The sequence below is a fragment of the Ambystoma mexicanum genome, unplaced genomic scaffold (assembly GCF_040938575.1).
Source record: "Ambystoma mexicanum isolate Mex_15411 unplaced genomic scaffold, UKY_AmexF1_1 Mex_scaf66, whole genome shotgun sequence".
In the NCBI taxonomy this organism is placed as follows: Eukaryota; Metazoa; Chordata; class Amphibia; order Caudata; family Ambystomatidae; genus Ambystoma; species Ambystoma mexicanum.
In genome coordinates this window covers 1,146,758-1,154,410 of record NW_027182484.1, presented here as the reverse complement: position 1 = coordinate 1,154,410, position 7,653 = coordinate 1,146,758, and the positions used below count along the sequence as shown (strand labels likewise).

The 7,653-nt window shown below is 40.7% G+C and overlaps 2 non-coding genes across 2 annotated transcripts; both read right to left on the bottom strand.

Annotated features, from left to right (window-relative positions):
* Window positions 1-5,163: 5,163 nt before the first annotated feature.
* Window positions 5,164-5,235, bottom strand: TRNAC-GCA (transfer RNA cysteine (anticodon GCA)). The gene has a single exon. It is a non-coding gene; the product is annotated as a tRNA-Cys (tRNA).
* Window positions 5,236-6,088: 853 nt separating this feature from the next.
* TRNAC-GCA (transfer RNA cysteine (anticodon GCA)) lies at window positions 6,089-6,160 on the bottom strand. Its single transcript has one exon. It is a non-coding gene; the product is annotated as a tRNA-Cys (tRNA).
* Window positions 6,161-7,653: the final 1,493 nt, after the last annotated feature.

The window sequence follows — 7,653 nt, the reverse complement described above, 5'->3', positions numbered from 1 at the left end:
TTTTATATCATTAATATGAGCTTCCAATGGACTATTTCAAACTGATAATATCACAGTAGAACTTGGGTGAATGTAAAACACAGCTTGTATCATATGAAGAAATCATAAACAGCTTAATGGTGTTTACCCTATGTTTCAGGAGATGATCAGGAGTATTTCAAATGTAGAAATGTGTTGCTCATTACATAAAATGCTAAGATTGTAAATGTTTTCTTCAATTTATTTCTACAGGTAAAACATTTGGACAAGGGGGCACTGTTAAGTTAATGCTTCGGAGCAAAGTATCCAGACGGAGCCGTACATGGGTTACATATGGTCTTTACTGGGTTAAGTCTACAGGTAAGTACATGAGGGTAAAAAGGTAGAGTACATAGGCAGGGAGAGACATCCACCGGCCCCCTCTTCCATTCAGTGCCAGGTCCCAACTGTTTCTCTAGGAACACTCACAGCACAGTAGAACATTCATGCTGGTTCCAGTTCAAACATTCTAGATCAACACTCCAGCTATGACACAAGCACACATACCATGGACAGGGGCAGATCAAAACCTAACACATCTTCCCCCTATATAAGCAGACAACAACAGGATAAAAACACAGGGAAAAGATGCACAATTGCTCCGAACAAAATTCGATAATGACCACAGGGGTCTAATCCTCCTCAATACAACTCTACCAGCCAAGCGACTGCTCAGAGCAAACATTTGCTAACTTCACTATACCTATAAATAGCTAAGCACCAACCATGGACATTCATCAACTCTGCAGCGGGCCCCACCACAGACGTCTATTACTAGGGAACCAGCCCTCATTCTCAAAACCAAACCAAACCAAACAACTCAGATACCATACTATCATCGTCCATAAACCCTTAACAAGGTGTACAAGGACACCATAAGAAGTTAATCACTTCCAACTGTTTCCACCAACACAGGATACAAATTTCTACAAATAATGTTTCACGCTCCCAAAGTAGCGTGAGCGGGACACACATCCCAATACACTATCACACCAAATGCACCTAGTGCGAAGGATACCAGTTCTACCAGAACCAGAACCTATTACTGGGACCATACATCCCACTGACACACAAATAGTCAGAATGCACCTAGTGCGAAGGATACCAGTTCACCCAGAACAAGAACCTTTTACCGGGACCATACATCCCACTGACACACAATAGTCAGAATGCACCTAGTGCGAAGGATACCAGTTCACTCAGAACAAGAACCTTTTACCGGGACCATGCATCCCACCAAAACACCAAATATCAGGATGCACCTAGTGCGAAGGACACCAGTTCAACCAGAACCAGAACCTTTTACCGGGACCATGCATCCCACCAAAACACCAAATATCAGGATGCACCTAGTGCGAAGGACACCAGTTCAACCAGAACCAGAACCTTTTTCCGGGACCACACATCCCACCCAAACTAGAATATTGTTACCACCACAATACAACCACTTCACTCACCACAAGTCTCTTACTATACAAGTAAAGATAAATTGAGGGTATAAGAATGGTAAGCGAGAGTTCAACACTACTACCGAGTCCATCTTCTTTACCCTACAAAGTCCTTTGTGTTTGATGAACCTGTGAATGAAAATGTGGTTAGCCAAAATAACATACATAATGCAATACATCATGTCACACACGAGAAACTGAAACAGAGGCCACGACAACCATCACATCCAACCTCTCACAGTCACACAACCCTGAAAGTCCTAGCAACAATTTTGCAACGAAACGGTCTAACAGGCCTCACATGACATTTTAATCCTTTATCAATCTTAATACCACAATAACACTTTAGGATAACATCACAGCAATACAAATCCGCCTCTTTCCTTTTGACAGAAACGCAAGACCCCAATAAGCAGAAAACAATCAGCAGAGCATTTTTTAAACTCACGCCGACACGATGGCTGCACCAAATATTTGGTTAAACATACATTACATTTGTGTGTACCTGTGGAAGAAAAATTAGTTGAACATATAGTGCATCAGATGTAACCACAATTGCATTTACTTTACTTTAAGTAATACAGCAGTTGTTTTGCACAACACCCAACATTTTAACATTGTTGTGTGCAACTAAACATTACACCTAACCACATAACCATGATGGCATCTAGTATGCCCAAATAGCTACTAACCAATGACAACTCACATGCACCTCTAATGCACATCCTATGCCAGACTATCCTATATACTATCCTAAAACAATGGCATCACCAAAGCAAACTGTGGCACAGGTATGCCGAACAAATGGCACTTCTTGTGCACTAATACAGAACCTATGCCAAACGAATAGCATCTAACATGCCAACCATGGCACAACCCATGCCAAACCAATGGCACCTACTATGCCAGACTGCTGACACCTGATGTGCCAAACCATGTCACATATCTCCCAAACATACTCTCTCTAACAAATCATAATGCCACTTCAAATTGTCATATTACTCTGTCCTTCCCATAACATATCAGTGGAACGAATTAGACCCAAAAATGGAAATAATGCAAAATTAACACATGTGATTATTCAGTCTGCAATTGACAGAATTGTCATACTAACTTGCCAAACAACAGTGCCAAATACACATTCCATAAATGGATTGACATAACCATGTTCAAATCACTGCGACCCCCATAAATAACTCCCGATGCTTAAGTACAGAATGCAGTTCCTCCAACAGTTTGTGCACATCACTGCATGTCCGGATTCGCCACTTTACTTCCATTTTAGACGTTGTGTTCGCCGAAACTTCCCCACGACTCTGCGACGTGTCCTTGAGTTGATCTCTGCAACGACACGAGTGTTAAAAAATAAATGTCCTTTCTTCTTTTTTACTTTTTTTTTTTTTCCCGTCGGCAAAATCCACCGAAGAAAAAAATTAAAGACAACATCCTGCGCCTCACTAAATAGCCTGGAAACTCCGGTAGGCAAAGTTCCTCATGAATGCAGTACATTAACCAATCATGCAGCCGCTGGCTGGCAGAGCGTTCAATGTCCAACGTTCACTTCTGTGTGAAACCCGGAACCAGGGCACGCTGCGCCCACGTTGGAAGGTCCTCTTTTCTAACCTTCAATGCTTCCTGCTTTGCGCGATCACTGCGCTGCCGGTCCTGGAATGCCGGAGGGACCATTCCACCTGAGACACAATCGCCAACTCCCCCAGCATCCAGTTGACGTCACCATTATGGTGGCGGGGCGGCCACGGAAGGAGTGCTTCGCTCCAACCGTCGTCCTGAACCGCCGCAGTGGACCCAGTCTCCAAGCCCCACCCGGCACTGCGCAGGCCATCCCAAGAACGCAACCGCCCGGACCGCACGCACCACGGCCCAGAAGAAGAGCAGCCAGCAATGAAGAGGTAAGTGCCCGCATAATACAGTCTTTCTCCCCATTAGGATAGCACCAGCTGCGCCGGACCTCTACGCCAGCTGGCCTCTGGGACCGCCGCAGTTCACTGCCCCCTGAGATGCAAGGCCCAGCTCCGATATAATTAACACTTGCACAGTTCACTCCCAGCTCTGGCACACGGGGCACGCTCACCTTGGGTCCAGGGGACAGCTTGGGGTGGCCGGTGGATGTCTCCTCTGGTGTTCTGCCTGCTTCTCCCTGCTGCATGCGCCCCTTGTCTCCATATCACCTCTGATGTGCCTTCATCTGCACTCCATTTCCAGCCGACCTCCCGAAAGCCAAATCCTCGTCGCCAATGTTAAGTTAATGCTTCGGAGCAAAGTATCCAGACGGAGCCGTACATGGGTTACATATGGTCTTTACTGGGTTAAGTCTACAGGTAAGTACATGAGGGTAAAAAGGTAGAGTACATAGGCAGGGAGAGACATCCACCGGCCCCCTCTTCCATTCAGTGCCAGGTCCCAACTGTTTCTCTAGGAACACTCACAGCACAGTAGAACATTCATGCTGGTTCCAGTTCAAACATTCTAGATCAACACTCCAGCTATGACACAAGCACACATACCATGGACAGGGGCAGATCAAAACCTAACAGGCACCCAGATTTGAACTAGGAACCTCTTGATCTCCAGGCAAATTCTCTACCACTGAGCTATACCCCCAGTTCTGAAACATTCTCCTTTATCAATTCAGTAATATGTACAAAGTGCAAGCAACATGCAATCACCATCAAAGCAATGCAAATTCAGCCACCAAACCCTCCTTATAAGTATAAGGGATACAAAAGATGTCCTTTATCTGCCTTGGTAAAATACAGTGAGGTTTCCATTTGACTCATCTGCAGTCAAATGCTCTACCACTGAGCTATACCCCATTTCTGAAATGTTCACCTTTATTTATTCAGTAATATGTACAAAGTGGAAGCAACATGCAATCACCATCAAAGCAATGCAATTTCAGCCACCAAACCCTCCTTATAAGTATAAGGGGTACAAAAGATGTCCTTTATCTGCCTTGGTACAATACAGTGAGGTTTCCATTGCAAGAATTCATACATTTCGTATCACATGTAGATCTTGGAACATGAAAAAAAACTTTTGTCAAATGCACAAATTCTGCAAAACGTAACTGCTTCTCTACTGCAGTTTGTTGATTTTGTGCAAAGAGCATAGTTAAACCCAATTGTTCATTGTTTTGTATATGAAATGATGATATATCTTATTGTTTCTTGCAGTGCATTGGGTTGAAAAACATTTTAACAGGATCTATTGAAGAGGGTATATGGTTATGAAATAGGGACTTCTTGAACTGCACTCCTACACTCTACCACTGAGTTAAACCCTTGAATGCTGGAAACTGCCCTTTTTTAAAAAGGTGATAGAGTGCGTGACTGTATGGAACTTGTAGAACTAATGACATCAGTGCACTTTTGGTCAGCTGTACAAATTAATACATTTCATTAAGGGCATATTATTGGTTTCCACCACAGTTTTATAACATTCATATGAGCTTCCAATGGACTATTTCAAACTGATAATATCACCAGTAGAACTTGGGTGAATGTAAAACACAGCTTGTATCGTATGAAGAAATCCTAAACAGCTTAATGGAGTTTACCCTGTGTTTCAGGAGATGATCAGGAGTATTTCAAATGTAGAAATGTGTTGCTCATTACATAAAATGCTAAGATTGTAAATGTTTTCTTCAATTTATTTCTACAGGTAAAACAGTTGGACAAGGGGGCACCCAGATTTGAACTAGGGACCTCTTGATCTGCAGTCAAATGCTCTACCACTGAGCTATACCCCCCTTTCTGAAATGTTCACCTTTATGTATTCAGTAATATGTACAAAGTGGAAGCAACATGCAATCACCATCAAAGCAATGCAATTTCAGCTACCAAACCCTCCTTATAAGAATAAGGGGTAGAAAAGATTTCCTTTATCTGCCTTGGTAAAATACAGTGAGGTTTCCATTGCAAGAATTCATAAATTTAGATCTTGGAACATGAAAAAAAAACTTTTGTCAAATGCACACATTCTGCAAAACGTAACTGCTTCTCTACTGCAGTTTGTTGATTTTGTGCTAACAGCATAGTTAAACCCAATTGTTCATTGTTTTGTATATGAAATGATGATATATCTAATTGTTTCTTACAGTGTATTGGGTTGAAAAACATTTTAACAGGATCTATTGACGAGGGTATATGGTTATGAAACAGGGACTTCTTGAACTGCACTCCTACGCTCTACCACTGAGTTAAACCCTTGAATGCTGAAAACTGCCCTTTTTTAAAAAGGTGATAGAGTGGGTGACTGTATGGAACTTGTAGAACTAATGACATCAGTGCACTTCTGGTCAGCTGTACAAATTAATACATTTCATTAAGGGCATATTATTGGTTTCCACCACAGTTTTATAACATTCATATGAGCTTCCAATGGACTATTTCAAACTGATAATATCACCAGTAGAACTTGGGTGAATGTAAAACACAGCTTGTATCATATGAAGAAATCCTAAACAGCTTAATGGTGTTTACACTGTGTTTCAGGAGATGATCAGGAGTATTTCAAATGTAGAAATGTGTTGCTCATTACATAAAATGCTAAGATTGTAAAAGTTTTCTTCAATTTATTTCTACAGGTAAAACAGTTGGACAAGGGGTCACCCAGATTTGAACTAGGGACCTCTTGATCTGCAGTCAAATGCTCTACCACTGAGCTATATCCCCCTTTCTGAAATGTTCACCTTTATGTATTCAGTAATATGTACAAAGTGCAAGCAACATGCAATCACCATCAAAGCAATGCAATTTCAGCCACCAAACCCTCCTTATAAGTATAAGGGGTAGAAAAGATGTCCTTTATCTGCCTTGGTAAAATACAGTGAGGTTTCCATTGCAAGAATTCATATATTTCGTATCACATGTAGATCTTGGAACATGGAAAAAAATCTTTTCTCAAATGCACAAATTCTGCAAAAGGTAACTGCTTCTCTACTGCAGTTTGTTGATTTTGTGCTAAGAGCATAGTTAAACCAAATTTTTCATTGTTTTGTATATGAAATGATGATATATCTTATTGTTTCTTACAGTGCATTGGGTTGAAAAACATTTTAACAGGATCTATTGAAGAGGGTATATGGTTATGAAACAGGGACTTCTTGAACTGCACTCCTACCCTCTACCACTGACATAAACCCTTGAATGCTGAAAACTGCCCTTTTTTAAAAAAGTGATAGAGTGGGTGACTGTATGGAACTTGTAGAACTAATGACATCAGTGTACTTCTGGTCAGCTGTACAAATTAATACATTTCATGAAGGGCATATTATTGGTTTCCACCACAGTTTTATAACATTCATATGAGCTTCCAATGGAATATTTCAAACTGATAATATCACCAGTAGAACTTGGGTGAATGTAATACACAGCTTGTATCATACAAAGAAATCCGAAACAGCTTAATGGTGTTTACCCTATGTTTCAGGAGATGATCAGGAGTATTTCAAATGTAGAAATGTGTTGCTCATTACATAAAATGCTAAGATTGTAAATGTTTTCTTCAATTTATTTAATTAAAAAAATATTTCTACAGTTAAAACAGTTAAACAAGGGGGCACCCAGATTTGAACTAGGGACCTCTTAATCTGCAGTAAAATGCTCTACCACTGAGCTGTACCCCCATTTCTGAAATGTTCACCTTTATTTATTCAGTAATATGTACAAAGTGGAAGCAACATGCAATCACCATCAAAGCAATGCATTTGCAGCCACCAAACCCTCCGTATAAGTATAAGGGGAACAAAAGATGTCCTTTATCTGCCTTGGTAAAATACAGTGAGGTTTCCATTGCAAGAATTCTTACATTTCGTATCACATGTAGATCTTGGAACATGGAAAAAACATTTTTGTCAAATGCACAAATTCTGCAAAATGTAACTGCTTCTCTACTGCAGTTTGTTGATTTTGTGCTAAGAGCATAGTTAAACCCAATTGTTCATTGTTTTGTATATGAAATGATGATATATCTTATTGTTTCTTACAGTGCATTGGGTTGAAAAACATTTTAACAGGATCTATTGAAGAGTGTATATGGTTATGAAACAGGGACTTCTTGAACTGCACTCCTACCCTCTACCACTGACATAAACCCTTGAATGCTGAAAACTGTCCTTTTTTAAAAAAGTGATAGAGTGGGTGACTGTATGGAACTTGTAGATATA